Source organism: Sphaeramia orbicularis, chromosome 8 (assembly GCF_902148855.1).
Source record: "Sphaeramia orbicularis chromosome 8, fSphaOr1.1, whole genome shotgun sequence".
In the NCBI taxonomy this organism is placed as follows: Eukaryota; Metazoa; Chordata; class Actinopteri; order Kurtiformes; family Apogonidae; genus Sphaeramia; species Sphaeramia orbicularis.
Window position 1 is genome coordinate 38,574,202 of NC_043964.1, and position 20,707 is coordinate 38,594,908.

The following is a 20,707-nucleotide window of genomic DNA, read 5'->3' on the forward strand; positions in this document are numbered from 1 at the left end:
CATAACTTTTTGAGTTATGTTGCACACTAACGGACAGACAAACAGACAAACAAACAAACAAACAAACAAACAAACAAACCCTGGCAAAAACATAACCTCCTTGGCGGAGGTAAAAAAGAAGAGAGAAAGAGAGAACAGCCAAAAAAAAAAGAAAAAAAGAAGAGAGAGAGAGAGAGAGAACAGCCAAAAAAAAAGAAAAAAAGAAGGGAGAGAGAGAGAGAGAACAGCCAAAAAAAGGGAAAAAAGAAGAGAGAGAGAGAAGAGCCAAAAAAAAGAAGAGAGAGAACAACCAAAAAAAAGAAAAAAAGAAGAGAGAGAGAGAGAACAGCCAAAAAAAAGAAAAAAAAGAAGAGAGAGAGAGAAACAGCCAAAAAAAGAAAAAAAGAAGGGAGAGAGAGAGAGAGAACAGCCAAAAAAAAGGGAAAAAAAGAAGAGAGAGAGAGAACAGCCAAAAAAAAGAACAAAAGAAGAGAGAACAGGCCAAAAAAAGAACAAAAGAAGAGAGAGAGAAAATGCCAAAAAAAGAAAAAAAGAAGAGAGAGAACAGCCAAAAAAAGAAGAAAAAAAAGAAGAGAGAGAGAGAGGGAGAGAACAGCCAAAAAAAAAAAAAAAAAGAGAGAGAGAGAGAGAGAGAGAGAGAAAGAGAGAAGAGCCAAAAAAAAAAAAAGAAGAGAGAGAGAACAGCCAAAAAAAAGAAAAAAAATAATAGAACACCAAAAAAAAAAAAAAAGATAGAGAGAAGAGAGAGATAGTAGAACATCCAAAAATAGAATAAGAAGACCAAAAAAAAACGAAAAATAGATAGATATAGACCGCCAAAAAAGAAAAAAAGAAGAGATAGAGAGAACATCTAAAAAAGAAAAAAAAGGTATAGATAGAGAGAGATATAACAGCCAAAAAAGAAAAAGAGAGATAGTAGACATAGATGATAACATCCACAAAATAAAAAATAGAGAGACAGAAGATAGAGAGACCAGCACAAAAGAAAAAAGAATAATCAGCCAAAAAAAAAAAAAAAAATAGAATAGAACAGCCAAAAAAAAAAAAGAAAAAAAGAAGATATATAGTATATATAAACATCCAAAAAAATTGAAAAAGAATAATAGATAGATATAATATCCAAAAAAAATACAAAATAATATATAACATCCAAAAAAAAAAAACAAAAGATATATACAGCCAAAAAAAAGAACAAAATAAGATGATATAAATTCCAAAAATAAAAAAAGATAGATACATCCAAAAAAATAAAAAAAAATATAGATATATATGATATTAACATCCAAAAAATAAAAAAATATAGATAATAGATATAGATATATAGATAGTATAATATCGCCAAAAATAAAAAAAAATATATAGAACATCCAAAAAAAAAAAATAATATATATAACATCAAAAAAAAAAAAAAAAATATATATCTATATAGATATAAACATCCAAAAATAATATAAATATGATATACATATATAGAAATATAACATCCAAAAAATTTAAAAAAAAAAAATAATAATACACATTATATATAAACATCCAAAAAATAAAAATAATATAAGACATCCAAAAAAATAGAAAAAAAATAGAATATAGATATGATAGTATGAGTAGGTGAACATCCAAAAAATAGTATATATAGAATGAAGCGCAAAAAAAAGAAAAAAGAATTATATAATATAACATCCCAAAAATAAAAAAAGGAGATATATAAGAGATATGATATATAACATCAAAAAAAGAATAAAAAATATAAATATAGAGTACATAGATATATATAACATCCAAAAAATAAAAAAATAATATAGACAGCTATTATGTAGAACAGCCAAAAAATAAAAATGAAGAGATGATTAACAGCCAAAAAAAAAGAAAAAAAGAAGAGAGAGAACAGCCAAAAAAAAAAAGAAAAAAAGAAGAGAGAGAACAGCCAAAAAAAAAAAAAGGAAAAAAAGATCTGAGGTTGCGTTCACACTGCAGCTCAGAAGTAGACATGACGTCACAGGCAGCACACTGTGTTTACAGAAGTAAACCTGGATCTCTCCTGGTTCTGCCTCCGGTGCAGAACTGGGACATCTGTCGCATTCAGTGACGTAAAAGTCAGATGAAATACAACATGACCGTTCAGAATGAAATCACAAGTATCAGATTTAGGTCCACGTCTGAAAGTGGCCTGGTTCTGACTTTAAATTTCAATGTTAATGTTTTTAATATAGTTCACGTCTTTTATTTGAACTGTCTCTCATCTTAAATATATTTTAATGCCTCACCTGTGATGCTTTTATGTTTTATGTAAAGCACTTTGAATTGTCCTGTACATGAAATGTGCTATACAAATAAACTTGCCTTGAGAAAATGGTATTTGTGCCGTTCAGACTGTCAAATAAAAGTCACATATGGGTCACATGTGGACAAAAACTGTCAGATTTGCACCACTTTTGCACTGCAGTGTGAGAGTAACTCCACTCCATTGTTCAAGAAGATACGTTGAGGCAGAATATTGCTAAAATTGCACTTATTTTTCTTCAGAAATTTCAGTTTTTTTCAGGTTATTCACAGCTTTTTTGTTTTGATAGTTTATAAGTGGCCGAAAACTATCCCAGTCGTGTCTACTTTAGAGGGAAATGTCATCGAGATAGTTACCTCCGCCAAGGAGGTTATGTTTTTGCCAGGGTTTGTTTGTCTGTTTGTTTGTCTGTCCGTTAGTGTGCAACATAACTCAAAAAGTTATGGACAGATTTGGATGAAATTTTCAGGGTTTGTTGGAAATGGGATAAGGAAGAAATGATTAACTTTTGGGGGTGATCCGGAAGAAATCCTGGATTCTGGATCACTTTGAAATTTTCGTTAACATTGTGGTAAATGGGGCCAAAATTTTCATTTCCCAATATCTCGCTTAATTATTGACCAAAACTCATGAAATTTAACTCAGGAATTGACAATGGGGTCCTCTATCACATTTCAAAGGCTGATCCGGATCTGATCCAGAAGGCGGATTTTATCTCAATTTATATAAAAAATGGGGGTGCCCTTACTTTTTGGCCTACTGTGCCTTTAATATTAAAGGTAGAAATTTCTGACAAGCGCCATCATGTAGCTCAGTCAGTTCCGCATCGGGAGTATGCCACCGGGTTTCATGTCGCTTTAATACTTAAGGAGCTAGATCCAGAAGAAAACCGCCATTACGAGAAATGTGATTTTCGTGAATAACTACTGAACTAATAAGGATAGAATTATGAATCCACTTGCTAATGTTATGTTTTCATGGTCAAGGAATCTTAAAATATAGGTAAAATAAATATGGGACTAATATTTATGGTGGAAATCACAATATGGGGGAATTGTGCAAATCTCATGCAATTTGACTCAGGGATTTACAATGGGGTGTTCTATCAAATGGCAAAGACTGATCCGGATCTGATCCAGATTGCGGATTTTTGCCAAATGAGATCATGTACATGGTGTAATATATTATTTCTTAGCGCTCAGCTATAAAGGCCTGGCATTTTCATTGAATAAACAGTTAGGAAGCAAACCGTAACTGTACTGTAGTTGACAATGACAGAACCCCCCCCCCCCCCCCCCCCCGGGGGGGCGGGGGCACATAGCAGGCTTTTTTCATGGAGTAGAAACCATACATAATTTAAAAAAATAAATGTAGGATTTGTATCACCGATTATGTGGGGAATTTTTGCGCTTGGCGGAGGTCTGCGCTCTCCCAGTGCTTTTCTAGTTCATGTGTATAAGTATCTTGATGTCCTGAATGATGACTCCCTCACTTTCAGGCCCCAAATTGAAAACCTGGTAAAGAAGTTAAAGCTTAAACTGGGCTTTTACTTTCGAAACAAGTTGTGTTTTTCTTTTGATGTAAAAAAGCGCCTTGTCACTGCCACTTTTTTTATCGGCGTTAGATTATGGAGATGTACTTTATATGAACGCATCGTCTAAGTATCTTCAAATGACTGACACTGTCTATCATGCTTCTCTGAGATTTATTACAAATTCTAAAACTATGACACATCATTGTGACTTGTATTCCAGAGTGGGCTGGCCTGCCCTGTCCACTAGGAGGCTGGGACACTGGTATACCTTCATTTACAGGGGTTGGATAAAATAATGGAAACACCTTCACCTCAAGATGATAATGCCCCAATCCATACAGCTAGAATTGTTAAAGAATGGCATGAGGAACATTCTAATGAAGTTGAGCATCTCGTATGGCCGGCACAGTCCCCAGACCTCAACATTATTGAGCATTTATGGTCAGTTTTAGAGATTCAAGTAAGACGTCGATTTCCACCGCCATCGTCTCTAAAAGAGTTGGAGGGTATTCTAACTGAAGAATGGCTTAAAATTCCTTTGGAAACAATTCACAAGTTGTATGAATCAATACCTCGAAGAACTGAGGCTGGAATTGCCGCAAAAGGCGGACCTACACCATATTAAATTATATTTTGTTGATTTTTTAAGGTGTTTCCATTATTTTGTCCAACCCCTGTATAAGGCCATACTTGGGCTGCTGCCTTCCTATATCTGTGGTTTGATTACGAGAAGAAGTGTTGATTCTTACTGGCTGCGATCGAACGAGCATTTGTTCCTCTTTGTGCCATTTGCCCGTGCAGAGCTGGGAAAAAGGGCATTTGTGTACTCTGCTCCATCCACATGGAAAATATTGCTAAAAGACTGGGAAATCTCTGAATTGATCTCCCTGAATGCTTTTAAATCCAAACTCAAAGTGCTGGAGAAGAACTCAATGACTTGTATGTGTTTTTCATAGGTTGAATTGTCCTGTAAATTATTGTTTGTTGTAACTGTATGTTGTAACTATGTGTTGTGTTTCATGCTGTCTCTTGGCCAGGACTCCCTTGAAAAAGAGGTCCTTAATCTCAATGGGATCCTTTTCCTGGTTAAATTTAAAAAAAAAAAAAAAAAATGTTTTTAAAAAGTAAGTATTTTCATAATTTAATGGTGGGTTTTTGCACTAAAACAAAGACAACAATTTGGAGTTGTCCTTATTTATAGGTTTTTATGCTATTATTTTACTGGTCCAACGCACTGGAGATCAAATCGGGCTGAATGTGGTGGGAAAGAAAATGAGTTTGAGACCCCAGATCTATATGATTAGTAAATTATACAGGGTGGGGAAGCAAAATTTACAATATTTTGAGGCAGGGATTGAAAGACAGTGTATGACCAATTAGTTTATTGAAAGTCATGAGAATTTATTTGCCACAAGAAAATTGACATAATAGAAAATGTTTTTATTCTATGTGTCCTCCTTCTTTCTCAATAACTGCCTTCACACGCTTCCTGAAACTTGTGCAAGTGTTCCTCAAATATTCAGGTGACAACTTCTCCCATTCTTCTTTAATAGTATCTTCCAGACTTTCTCGTAGTAGTTTTGCTCATAGTCATTCTCTTCTTTCCATTATAAACAGTCTTTATGGACACTCCAACTATTTTTGAAATCTCCTTTGGTGTGACGAGTGCATTCAGCAAATCACACACTCTTTGACGTTTGCTTTCCTGATTACTCATATGGGCAAAAGTTTCTGAAAAGGTATGGATAATAGTGTTAGGTATGATTATGACATCAATATATGTTTGGGTTCAAAACAATTGACGTAGTGCCTGCTGAGAAAAAACAACTAAATGTTCATTGTAAATTTTGCTTCCCCACCCTGTATATTCATGGGTTTTGTTGTTTTAGTTCCCTATCAGCCAACACAGTGGACGCTTATGCACCATCCCATACACTGACATTCATACCATTACTGTAACTTTGTTGTTCTTGATAAACGTGATCTGCATTGACATGTTTTAGTGTAAATCAATTGCTAATTGTTGTTAGACTGTAATTAACTTTTTTTTTTTTTTTTTTTTTTTTAACAAAAGGGTTTTTTTTTTTTTTTGCATGTTATCTCCATGAAGTGAGAAATGACTAGTACAGGGTGGGGAAGCAAAATTTACAATATTTTGAGGCAGGGATTGAAAGACAGTGTATGACCAATTAGTTTACTGAAAGTCATGAGAATTTATTTGCCACAAGAAAATTGACATCATAGAAAATGTTTTTATTCTATGTGTCCTCCTTCTTTCTCAATAATTGCCTTCACACGCTTCCTGAAACTTGTGCAAGTCTTCCTCAAATATTCGGGTGACAACTTCTCCCATTCTTCTTTAATAGTATCTTTAAGAAAGTCGACATTGCTGTGTGATGTTCTATTGGTAGCATGTTCTAAAATGCCCCAAACAGCAGAATCCAGAGGGTTTAGATCTGGGCTAGAAGGCGGCCATAAACATGATTCCCAAAAATTGCTAAAGTTGGATTTGTTGCTGTTGTCAACAAGTGTTTTGGTGTTCTTGTGTAAGATTTTAACTCCAAATCATATTTTACTGCATTTCTAACGGTCTTGTTGTCTACCTCAAGTTCAATTGATTTTGGATTTGAGAGCTTTAATAAAAGCTTTGGTACATTTATTTGTTGTTTCCTCCGCTTCCAGACTTTCTTGTAATAGTTTTGCTCATAGTCATTCTCTTCTTTCCATTATAAACAGTCTTTATGGACACTCCAACTATTTTTGAAATCTCCTTTGGTGTGACGAGTGCATTCAGCAAATCACACACTCTTTGACGTTTGCTTTCTTGATTACTCATATGGGCAAAAGTTTCTGAAAAGGTATGGATAATAGTGTTAGGTATGATTATGACATCAATATATGTTTGGTTTCAAAACAATTGACGTAGTGCAGGGGTGTCAAACATGCGGCCCGGGGGCTAAATCCAGCCCGCCAAAGGTTCCAGTCCGGCCCGCGGGATGAATTTGTTAAGCGCAAAAATTACACTTAAGATATTAACAATCAAGGATGTTGAAGTCGTTTGAGTTGAGGTTCCACATACAGAACAATGTGATCTCAACTACAATAATAGCATAATAACCTGTAAATATTGGCTCCAAATGTTCTTAGTTTAATGTGAAAAACATAATATTATATTACACCTATAAATAATGAACTCCAAATTTTTCTCTTAGTTTTAGTATAAAAACTTACATTAAATTATGAAAATTTTAACATTTACAAACTGTCCTTTAACAATAAAATGTGAAAAACCTGAACTTTTGAAAGTGAAATTTTAACATTCTTCCTGCTATTAAAAATGTTTGCCTTTGTAGATCCAATCTGTTATATGCGTGTATAAATGGTAAGGTGAGGTGTAATATTGTTAAAATTGCACTTATTTTTACCTCCGCCAAGGAGGTTATGTTTTTGCCAGGGTTTGTCTGTCCGTTAGTGTGCAACATAACTCAAAAAGTTATGGACAGATTTGGATGAAATTTTCAGGGTTTGTTGGAAATGGGATAAGGAAGAAATGATTAACTTTTGGGGGTGATCCTGAAGAAATCCTAGATTCTGGATCACTTAGAAATTTTTGTAACATTGTGGTAAATGGGGCCAAAATTTTCGTTTCCCAATATCTCGCTTAATTATTGACCAAAACTCATGAAATTTAACTCAGGAATTGACAATGGGGTCCCCTATCACATTTCAAAGGCTGATCCGGATCTAATCCAGAAGGCGGATTTTATTTAAAAAAATAAATGTACGATTTGTATCACCGATTATGTGGGGAATTTTTGCGCTTGGCGGAGGTCTGCGGTCTCCGAGTGCTTTTCTAGTTCTCAAGAAATTTCAGTTTTTTCAGGTTATTTACATCATTTTGTTTGGATAGTTTGTAAATGTACATATTTTCATAATTTAATTTTGATTGCAGTAAAACAACAATAAAATTTGGAGTCGTCATTATTTACAGGTTATTATGCTACTGTTTTACTGGTCCGGCCCACTTGAGATCAGTTTGGGCTTAATGCGGCCCTTGAGCTAAAATGAGTTTGACACCCCTGCTGAGAAAAAAACAACTAAATGTTCATTGTAAATTTTGCTTCCCCACCCTGTATCAGATTTTTTTTTATTGAAAAAACACAAGATACAGAAGATAATATTACAATAAATGGTGATAAATCACTTAAGCATGGTAAAATATGGAGGAAAAATTCATTTGGGAACTGCCACAAATGTCCTACTGGGTCCTTATGGGTTCATTTGTTTTCATGCAAGACAAATATTTCTGTTAAAAATCTGCTGAAGTGCATTAGCCATAAAAGTGTTTTTCATTCACTTTTGCTCTCTTACTTCCCTCCTTCCCCTCCTTCCCATTCTTCATCCCCTTTTATCCTTTTAATTTCCTCTTGTCTTCCTCTGTCTGACCTCCTTTTGCTGTTTTTTTTCTGTCCTTCTGTCTGTCTGCCATATGAGGAAACACACTTCTAAACACTCCCTTCACTCACATCATCATTTTTTTTTCTTTTTTTTTTTTTCTTTTTTTTTTTTTTTTTTACAGTCGCTTTTCCCGCCTGGTTCTAAACTGCTGTCACCGACCCTCTCATGTGTCCACATATCCTGACTTGGAAACACCTCGGAGCCACGGACCCACGCTCCCAGTGTATTAAATGCCTAAACCACACCCACCTCCTACTCCAGCCTCCTCCCATGCGCGCTCCCGACAGCCGGGACCGGAGAGCGTGCAATTCTAACTTTTTTTTTTTTTTTTTTTTTTTTTTTTGGCAGTGGGCTAGTAGGATCTTGGGTGCTGTTCTGTCACGTTTGGAGGCTGTTTGTTACAAATTTCACCTCTTCAATATTATTACTATTATTATTTTTATCATCATTTTTTCATATCCACACTTGGAATTCCGGCTTTATTTTGCTGTGGGTGAGTAAACTTATTATAAACTACTTTACATTTGTTTTATTCTGAAAACTTTATATGTGAATCTGTAACAACTAAACAGTGTGGAATTTTTACATTATATCCAATAATACTGGATTATTCTTGTGATTATATCTACTTTTGTGTACACATTTGATCTGATATGATGAAAATCGGGATTTTTTTTTTTTTTTTTAATTATATAATAAGAATAAGATTGTTTATTTGTGTCGTGGTGTTTTGAGGCGCACTTGCTGCCGTGTTTTCCCCGTGGGTATTTTTACACATCATAACTCGGCCTCTGCTCACTCAGTCCAAGTTTGAGACGTTGGAAATGAAAGGGGCGTTGTCAGCCACCAGTGTGTGTGTATGTGTGTATATGTGTGCGTGTGTGTGTGTGTAATGTACATGTCTGAGTGCTGAATGGATGTTTGGTGAGTTGTGGGGGGAGATAAACTGTGTACACCGCTTATTTTTACAATGGACACAGGAAATATGCGTCTGTTCCGCAGGGACTTGAAGCGTTTCTGCAGAATTACTCAGACTTCTCATCAGCTTGTTTCATATCCCATATGCGCAAACCTGCTTTTTCTGCACTGCAAAATAAATGCCACTGACTTTTCTGTGGATTTCTTGCAGTCTGCATTGTCTTCATCATATGCTTTGTCTGTCCTGCTGTTTGTGTTTAAAGGTGAACACACACATACAGTCTAAGGCTGAAGTCCTCTGCTCAAATCTGGCCTTATTGACCAGGTTAAAAAGTTTTCACTTCTGATAAAGTAGTTTTATTATGCATCCTCTGTCCAATGGGGCGCCCTCTTGTGTTTTCATAACAGAATGACTCGGTTTTAAAAGGTGAGAGGATTACAAGTGAGAGATTATCCATTTCATGCATGAATTAAAAGAGCCTTAATCAAGGTTTTTTTCCCTGAGTGTTTTTATTCCTCTGTGTCAGGGGTGTCAAACTCATTTTAGTTCAGGGGCCACATTCAGTCAAATTTGATCTGAAGTGGGCCAGACCAGTAAAATACTATAAATCAGGGGTGTCAAACTCATTTTAGTTCGGGGGCCACATTTAGCCCAAAGTGAACTCAAGTGGGTCGGACCAGTAAAATAATAACAGTGAAAAAAGTAAAGTTATAGTAAAATTATTAAAATTATGATCAGGTTTACATCTAGAAAGTTTCCCTAAAAATCTAAATAACATGAACAACTTGAATTATCTTGAGAAAAACAAGTGCAATTTTAACAATATTCTGTCTCGTCTGTCTGTTTATCAGTTTATCATTTACACATGTGCATTACAATCGCACAAAACATTTAGTAACAGGCAGAATATTGGTAAAATTGCATTTACTTTTCTTAAGACATTTCCGTTTGTTCGTATTTGTTCAGGTTATTCAATTTTTTATAAAAGTATAGTTTGGTAATGTAAACATTTTCATGTCATTTTACTTTTTTTGCACCAAAAAAACAAAGAGAAAATTTTGGGTTGTTATTTTTTCTAGGTTATTATGATAATATTTTACTGGTCTGACCCACTTGAAATCTAATTGGTCTGTATATGTTTGTGGGTGGATTGATTGTTCATTTCTTCAGCGTAATTTTTGCATTTCACAAATTCATACCAAGGGCCGGATTGGACCCTTTGGCGGGCCGGATTTGGCCCCCGGGCCGCATGTTTGACACCTGTGCTATAAATAATAGGATAAGAACTGCTTCCGGGGTGAAAGGTTAGGGAGGTGGCGCTATGACATCATCGTTTTAGAAAAGTCGCAGTTTAGTCATACAGACAAAGACGCGCTTTCAAATTCATGCGCTCTGGGACCTGGTTTCAAAAAGTTGCAGCTTCAGTGACTGAAAACGCCAGTTTCGTGTGGACAAAAGGCCTATCAGATACAAAACTTTTGTGGATATGACTGAAACTGTCTCCATACAGACAGGGCCATAGTTCTGCAGCTACAATCATGTGAAATTTTGTCCATTGTAAGTAAAGGGGGGAAAAAAAAGATTATAAAAAAATTCGTAAAAAATTTAAACTTTGACCAACTGTTCCCAAAAAGTAATCAGATCTTTTCTACATCACTGCCAATCTATAAACCCAATTTGGTGTGAATTCAACCAATACTTTTGCTGCTACAGACATTTGAAATTTTGCCCATTATAAGGAAATGGAAGAAAAAACTATTTTAAAAACTAATTACAATTTTTTTAACTTTGACCAACTGTTCCCAAAATGTCATCAGATCTATTCTGGTTCACTGGCAATCTATAAACCCAATTTGGTATGAATTCAACCAATAGTTTTGCAGCTAGAATGTAAACCAGGGGTGTCAAAGTCATTTTCTTTCAGGGGACACATTCAGCCTAATTTGATCTGAAGTGGGCCAGACCAGTAAAATAATATAAATAATAGGTTAAGAACTTATAAATAATGTCAACTCCGAAGTTTTTTTTCTCTGTTTTTGAGTGAAAAAGTCCAATTCTGTAATGAAACTGTTTACATCTACGAACTGTACTTGAACACAACATGAACAAAAATGAACCTGAAAATTCTTAAGAAAAATCAGCGCAATTTTAACAATATTACGCCTTATTTTATCATTTACAGGGTGGGGAAGCAAAATTTACCATATTTTGAGGCAGGGATTGAAAGACAGTGTATGACCAATTAGTTTATTGAAAGTCATGAGATTATTTATTTATTTATTTATTATTTTTTTTATTATTTATTATTTATTTGCCACAAGAAAATTTACATGATAGAAAATGTTTTTATTCTATGTGTCCTCCTTCTTTCTCAATAACTGCCTTCACATGCTTCCTGAAACTTGCGCAAGTGTTCCTCAAATATTCGGGTGACAACTTCTCCCATTCTTCTTTAATAGTATCTTCCAGACTTTCTCGTAGTAGTTTTGCTCATAGTCATTCTCTTCTTTCCATTATAAACAGTCTTTATGGACACTCCAACTATTTTTGAAATCTCCTTTGGTGTGACGAGTGCATTCAGCAAATCACACACTCTTTGACGTTTCCTTTCCTGATTACTCATATGGGCAAAAGTTTCTGAAAAGGTATGGATAATAGTGTTAGGTATGATTATGACATCAATATATGTTTGGTTTCAAAACAATTGACGTAGTGCCTGCTGAGAAAAAACAACTAAATGTTCATTGTAAATTTTGCTTCCCCACCCTGTATATATATGCATCATAACTTACAGATCACAGTGGATCTGCAAATACACAAAACATTTAGTAAGAGGCAGAATATTGGTGCAATTCCACATACTTCTCTTAAGAAATTTCAAGTTATTCGCATTTTTTTGCAAAAGGCTAGTCTGTAAATGTAAGCATTTTTGTGTAATTTTACTTTTTTTTACACTACAACAAAGAGAAAAATGTGTAGTTTTCATTATTTATAGGTTATTACGATAATGTTTTACTGCTCTGACCCACTTGAGATTGAATTGACCTAAAATGATTCTGACATCATTGATTGTTAATACCGTCAGTGCAATTTCTGCATTTCACAAATTCATCACACGGGCCAAGTTGGACCCTTTGGCGGGCCGGTTTTGGCCCCCGGGCCGCATGTTTGACACCTCTGCTCTAGGCATTAAGAACACATAGCAACTGAAATTTTTATTATGAACCTATTATTCATGGAGTTGCAACAAATGTCTACTCAGCTGGACACTGTGCATTTAATTCGGAAGCAAAGAAACATATTTACTGATATACTGAACGAAAACTACGAAATAAAAACACTTTAACGCAGCAAATCTGATGTTTTCTCACATTTTAACATACTCTAATACTAGTCATTACTCACTTTATGGAGATAATATCCAAAAAAACCCTTTTTCTTAAAAAAAAAAAAAAATGTTAATTACAGTCTAATAACAAGAAACTGATTTACACTCAAACATGTTAGTGCAGATCAGGTTTATCTACAACAATAAAGTTACAATAACAGTATGAGTTGCAGTGTATGGGATGGTGCGTAAGTGTCCACTGTGTTGGCTGATATGAAACTTAAACAACAAAATCCATGAATATACAAGAGAACAGCTGGAGGAGAGCTGACCACTGTAGTGACCACTATGCATGAAAGGGTTATGTTCGAAGTAAAACATCATTACTCACAGATCAATCTATCTCTGACTTTGAAAAGCAGTTGTTCTTGCCCAGGTTTAAGGCTTCCATAAAGTCCTCTTATACTTTACTAAAAGAATATTCCAGCTCCAGCACCTCTCATTTAAGAGGGCTATGGGAGAAAGAATTGGGGATTGAAATAAATGATGAGGGCTGGGACAACATATGGAAGAGTGCGAATTCCTTAAGTGTCTGTAATCGAGTAAAAGCTATGCAACTTAAAATCTTATATCGTGTGCATATTTCTCCCTCTCAACATCATAAATTTAATTCAGACCTTTCTCCGTTATGTCCCAAATGTAAAATTGACGTGGGTACCCTTACTCGTTGTTATTGGTCCTGTAGGAAAATTCAACATTTTTGGCTTGTTGTAAAATGTGAACTGGATAAAATATTATCTGTTTCTGTTACTACTGAGTGGAATCCATTGACCATGTTGCTTGGAATGACAGATGTCACAATCATCGGAAAATATAAAAGACGACTCTATAGGATGCTCACATTTTGTGCGAGGAAATGTATTCTTTTGAATTGGATCACAGATAAAGCACGTACTAAAACTCAATGGCATCGGACAGTACTTGAATATATATCCCTGGACTATTTAACCAGTCTGTTACACAGCAAAGATGAAGTGTTCCATAAAACTTGGAACCCCTTTATGTCATATATTGGTCTGGACATTTCAGCCCTTTTCCATAGAGGAATAATGTGAACTCATGTTGCTGTCATAGTTTTTTAACTTGACTGACTGAGTTTTCCACCTCCTTCTGATTTGTGCCGGAATGTTCTGTTCTGTTCTGTTTGTTGTCTCTTTCTTTTCTATAAACAAAAAAAAAACAATAAATATATATTGGAAAAAAAAAAAGGTGAGAGGAGATGAGTTTTAAAGCAGACGTCTGAGCCCTCATCTGTGATTTATAGTGTTAAGAATCACTCTTAACCCTATAACGTTGAATGTATCATATTTGATACATGGGCCATTCCACCGAATGGGTGCCATTTCCGTCCCCAGGACATTATATGTATAAATGTGCATGAAAATCAGCTGTAACATACATTTTACTATTAAGCAAAGTGTCCTGCACATTGATCTAATTGCAAATTTCAAATATTTATATGAAAACATTAATAAAAACTACCTGGAACACTGAAAACTAGCGTTTGTTGCCTGTCCCCATTCTCTAAAGCTACACTTTACCATGAAATATAATGATTAAAATACTTCAGAAATGTTATTTTTTTTGCATTGTTGTGTGACTCCATGTTCCATCTATGCTTTAAATAAATTTTTTTCATGAGAAATCCATAATATTTTTGTGAAATATACATTTTAGTCGTGTCCCTGGGTTCTCACTCAGTCCTGTTACCCCAGCACATTCTCCCCTCTGAAAAATTTGGAATATTCCACAAGTCCCATGTTCAGCAGGAAGTTCCATCAGCTGGATTTTCTGAAGGCCATGGGAAGATCAAAACTAAGTTCTTTCATTTTTTTTCTGTATATTTGATGATATTGTAACTGTGACTGAGAAGGTTAATCTCAACGCTTAGTCCTGTTACCAAAATTATTTCTTAGATGTTATTTGTTTATCTTAAAAATACATATTTTTTGCAAATCACAAGAATGTGCTCAGTGTCCTCATGCTATTACCATGAATGCCATGTGGCTGTGTTTCATGAACTTGCTAATTCTGTGCTAAAAACTCATTCCTGTTACTTTCAGTCCTGTTACTCAAATAAAGAGTAACAGGACTGAGTAACAGTAACGGGAGTGAGTAGCATCCTCTGGTTTATTGATTTATTAGTGAATCTTACTCAATATAATACTATTCACTTGATTTTAAAGTTTTACAGTTGAAATTATTATATTCATTTGGCTAGTTCTGTTATAGTATACAGAGCAATCTGCACGTGTCTGTGCAACCTCTAAATATTAATTAATTTGCATAAAATTTGGACCGAAGTAATTTGGCCAGATATGGAACCAAATGCAGGGTTCTAATCCAGACAATCTGAAAAAAAATTTTTTTGGACCACTCTAACACACACACACACTCATTCCTGTTACCCAATGTTCATTCCTGTTACTAAATAACTTTTTCTGAAAAATAAAGATAAACCACCAGATTTTTTCCAATTATGTGTGGTCCATTCTTTGTCCAAGTATTTAATGAATTGCATCATAAAAATTTTGATAAATTTGAGGTTTGGGTCTCCTTTCAAATGAAAAAATGACTTTGCAGTTTTAAGAAAATTACAAGTTGCATGCATATATAGTGATTTTTTAGTCACAAATATTAATTATTTTAATATGTAACCAACCATTTCTTTAAAATAAACACTTTGTTGAGAGGAAAACAAAGGAATTAGTTGACAAGCTTTTAAGTGTGCTTTTAAAATGTCACATGAGTTTTGGTAACAGGACTGAGAAAGATGCAATCATGTTCCGCTTAAAAACCTTGTAAAAAATGAAATAAAGTTGCCTGAGATTGACCAATACACATTTTGAATAGTTAAATATGTGTGTTATTAGATTCAGTGTTGAAAAAAGATTAAAAAATGAAGTTTAATTTGGAAGAGTTAAGCAAATGGCACCCATTTGGTGGAATGGCCCATTGTTAAGAATCACTCTTAACCCTATAACGCTGAACGTATCATATTTGATACATGAGTTTTGAAGCCCTCTACATCACAGGTGTCAAATATGCGGCCCAGGGGCCAAAACCGGTGTTCTTTCGAGTTGAGCTGCTCCGTCGAAGTAAGCTACCAGTAGCTTATATCGACAGCGACGTCTATCGATTGACGCTACCCCGTCAAAACATGCTACCTTACGTTTCGACACGCCTATTTGAAAATGAAATAATGCTTCGACTGTAGAAAAACACCAGTATTTACTTATTCATCTGAATATGGGTAGAGGAAGCTCATTTTGACAGGTTTATAACTTCTATCAAATAAAGCTCCCACTACAGGTAACATATTTATGCAGGCTTATAACTTCTATTAAATAAAGCTCCTACTATAGAAACACCATAATTTACTTTATTATCATCTCACTTCAGTATTCTACGTCCATCCTTCGTGCACACGTAATTGCTTACAGGAATTGTTAACATAGATTTAGTCAGTTAAATGGTAGGCTACCATTATTGGCATCTGTTGAACTAACTTAAACAATAATCTAAACGCCATTAACACCCACCTGACCCACGCACTTAACGCTATATCATACAATGAGAACTTTCTTACGCTATTATCATCTAACGTCAATATTCTACGTCTGTCTTTCATGCACATAATTGCTTTCATGCTTACTGCTCAAAAGGCACTATTAAAGAAATAGTCTTACAAAATATGACTCACTTCTGCCTGGGGTAGCACAAATCGATGGGCATTTAAACTGTGAAAACGCTTAGGGGCATGCACATGCTCAGTAGCGCTAGGTAGCTCATCTCAACAGGTAGGGTGGCTTGACAGGACACCGGCCCGCCAAAGGTTCCAGTCTGGAACCTTGATAAATTTACAAAGTGCAAAATGCAAAAATTACCCTGAAGATGTTAACAGTCAAGGGCATCAAACTCAAAAATAACAACATAATAACCTAGAAATAATGATTCCAAATTTTCTTCTTGGTTTAATGTGAAAAAAATAATATGACATTATGCCTATAAATAATGGCAACACCAATTTTTTGTCTTTGATTTATTGCAAAGAATATTAAATTCTAACATCCTTTAACAATAAAATGCCAATAACCTGAGCAAATATGAACAACCTGAAATGTCTAAAGAAAAATAAGTGCAGTTTTAACAATATTCTGCCTGTTTTGTGTCTTGGTAGATCTGATCTGTAATGCACATGTAGAAATCATAAGTTGAGGCAGAATATTGATAAAATTGTGCTTGTTTTTCTTCAGAAATTTCAGTTTTTTTCCAGTTATTCACATCTTTTTTGTTTTGGATAGAAATAGTTTCATCATCTAATGTTATTTTTTGCACTAAAAAATTTGGAGTTGTCATTATTTACAGATTATTCTGCTGTTATTTTACTGGTCCGGCCCACTGGAGATCAAATTGGGTTGAATATGGCCCCTGAAAGAAAATGAGTTTGACACCCCTGCTCTACATGATCAATATGATATTTTTTGTCTTGAAAAACCTGATGTATATAATTAGATACATGCAATACACAGATAATCCACCAGGGGGGAGGAATTCATTCACCAGAGGCCTTTCCTGTGACACTACAAGATTGTCATTAATTAGGAGGCAGGCAGAACTTTGCCAATTTTGAAAATAAATTATCAATTTGTTAGACATGTTCGTGTTATATTATGTTTTTGTTTGTTCAAAAATAATATTTGAGCATTGAGACCCAATGTATCAAATATGATACAAAATTGAAAATCCCACATGGAAATTCATATTTGAAAAAAAAAAATTTTTGGTTGTTCAGAAGGACGAATAAAGGCTCCAATTTCAAAGAACTGGAATTTTCTGTCAATGATTTAATGGTTCAGGGTTAAGTGACTGAGCTCTGCATGTGCACTGGTCTATCAAGGTCAAAACAGGATGTTTCAACAAAATCATGAAACCAGGGTGTGACATGCTGAAACTGAAGAATTTAGTTTGACTTTCTTGTCAACACTACATACAAAATATAATAATAATAATAATAATAATAATAATAATAATAATAATAATAATAATAATAATAATAATAAAGATTATGTCAAATTTAATGGGTCTCCAAACTTTTTTCCACTTCTGTATGTGTGTGATCTATCTATCTATCTATCTATCTATCTATCTATCTATCTATCTATCTATCTATCTATCTATCTATCTATCTATCTATCTATCTATCTATCTATCTATCTATCTATCTATCTATCTGTCTATCTAAATTCATTGGAAACTGGATGTGTTTTACGAACTCGATAAACACACCACTGCAGTATAATGAACATAGTGGAATGAACAGAATTGGATTTTTCTAAGTTCCAAGACACAGAACTGATGAAGTCACTTGGAAAAAGTTTTCAACAACAAACCAGTCTAGCTGAACTTAGAAAAACTACGAAGGATGAATGATGACCTGGACAAATGAGAACTTACACAGACATAAATTCAAGCCCATTTACCCATGGTATATTCAGCCATAAAAGTTTATTCCTGCTGGAAATCTGACTTCTCACCAACAGAAGACACAAACCAGGGCTATGTCATTGCGAACTAGCATCAATATAATTCATTTGCAATTAATACGAATCAAACAAATATACATTTATTCTCATGCTCATATACAGGGTGGGGAAGCAAAATTTACAATGAACATTTGGTTGTTTTTTCTCAGCAGGCACTACGTCAATTGTTTTGAAACCAAACATATATTGATGTCATAATCATACCTAACACTATTATCCATACCTTTTCTGAAACTTTTGCCCATATGAGTAATCAGGAAAGCAAACGTCAAAGAGTGTGTGATTTGCTGAATGCACTCGTCACACCAAAGGAGATTTCAAAAATAGTTGGAGTGTCCATAAAGACTGTTTATAATGGAAAGAAGAGAATGACTATGAGCAAAACTATTACCAGAAAGTCTGGAAGATACTATTAAAGAAGAATGGGAGAAGTTGTCACCCGAATATTTGAGGAACACTTGCGCAAGTTTCAGGAAGCGTGTGAAGGCAGTTATTGAGAAAGAAGGAGGACACATAGAATAAAAAAAATTTCTGTTATGTCAATTTTCTTGTGGCAAATAAATTCTCATGACTTTCAATAAACTAATTGGTCATACACTGTCTTTCAATCCCTGCCTCAAAATATTGTAAATTTTGCTTCCCCAGCCTGTATACACTCATTAAACATAACAGAATATAATGCATATGGATACAGTGAAAAAATTGGACATGCATTATAAGAAAACTCAAAATGGTGAGTGTCAAACATGAGTGTGTCAAGGTTATTATCGTTAACGAAAACTAACGAAATGACAAAAACTAGACTTGAAAAAGCATTTTCATTAACTGAAATGAATAAAAACTATAATTAAAATGTGTGTTTACAAAACTAACTAAAAATTAAAAATAAAAATTATGGATAAAATTCCCTTCGTTTTCGTCGTTGTCAACGTCGGACTGATACGAAAGCAATTTATTTCGCTCTAGCAATTTTAGCTAGAGGCATCATACAGTACTTCACGGTCCGTCACTTCTCGTCACTTGTCGTTTAGTCGTCTTTTCATCCCCACTTTACCTTGAAACATGGGAGAAAGCAGCAGAGTCCTGTCGGGGATTTATTTGAATACGACGGCGAAGAAGATAAAAGATGCAACAAAACTAAAATTAATACTAAAACTAAACTAAAACTAAGCATTTAGAAAAAAAAAAAAAAAGAAAACTAATAAAAACAAGCAAACCTGCTCTAAAAACGAATTAAAATTAACTGAATTAGAGAAAAAAAGTCAAAACTAAATAAAACTAAACTATAATGAAAAATCCAAAACTATTATAACCTTGGAGTGTGTTCCCTTCATGTTACAGAATATAAGAAACACAAAAATGCATTATCGAGAAAACGTATTCCTATTTATTGCATGCAACTATATTACATTATATTGCACATCTTTGCACATTAAGTGTTGCAAGTAAGTCAGAGGAGGTGATTAATCAAGTAAAGTTGTTCAAATATCATGTGTTTAATCATAGGAGGTGTAAAACTACCACTTCAAAGTAATCTAAGTTCTGCTGAATACAAAAGAGGGGTGTGACACTTGCTATGAAGAGGTTTAGTGAGGGTTTAAAGGGGGTCGACAGAAGAAAAGGAGGATGAAAGGATGATGAACAGATGGTGCGTTGAGATGTACAGTACCTTTCGTTCAGGTGCTCCCCAGCTTTTCTCAGCCATGTGGAAAACATTACTTAACACAGTCACATAAGGAATGTGTGTGAAAATGTCCCCACACACTCACAAACCTAAAACATGGTGTTAGCGTCCAACATAAAAGGATTCCTGTGTCAGAGGGAAGTCCATAAACCCAGCAGGAAAAATGGGACAACGTATCGTTTCTTAGTGCAGGACAATGTATGTGCTGTGTGGATTCTCCATCCTTTCCTGTTTGCACTTATGGGGTAGAATATCTTTTATAGGGGCCACATTCAGCCCAATTTGATCTCAAGTGGGCCGGACCAGTAAAATAATAACATGATAACCTATAAATAATAACAACTCCAATTTTTGTCTTTGTTTTAGTGCAAAAAATAAGATTAAATTATGAAAATATTTAGATTTACAAACCATCCAAGCAAAAAAGGTGTGAATAATCTGAAAAAACTGAAATTTCTCCTGAAAAATAAGTGCAATTTTAACAATATTATTCCTCAATTTTACAGATTGGATCAACAAAGGCCCAAAACATGTAGTAACAAGCAAAATATTATTAAAATTGCACCTAATTTTAACATTTCAGGTTGTTCACATATTATTGTTAGAGGATAGTTTCTTAATGTAAATATTTTAATAATTTAATGTTATTTATGCAGTAAAAAAAAGAGGAAAAATTTGGAGTTATCATTATTTATAGTCATAATGTTTTTTGTTTTGTTTTTTTCACATCAAACCAAGAAGAAAAGTTGGAGTCATTATTTATAAGTTATTATGCTATTATTTTACTTGAGATCATATTCATCTGACAATGTTTTCAGTATCACTTTTGCACTTTGCAAATTCATCCCATGGGCTGGATTGTAACCTTTAGCGGGCCGGTTTTGGCCCACAGGCCAC

General features: G+C 34.4%; 1 protein-coding gene across 1 annotated transcript in view; it reads left to right on the forward strand.

The window, feature by feature from the left end:
• Positions 1–8,630: 8,630 nt before the first annotated feature.
• emp2 (epithelial membrane protein 2) overlaps positions 8,631–20,707 on the forward strand; it is a 37,106-nt gene continuing 25,029 nt past the window's right edge. Inside the window, exon 1 of the mRNA XM_030141690.1 lies at positions 8,631–8,766. The gene's annotated coding sequence lies outside the window, so the exon portion shown is untranslated. The remainder of the gene's footprint in view (positions 8,767–20,707) is intronic.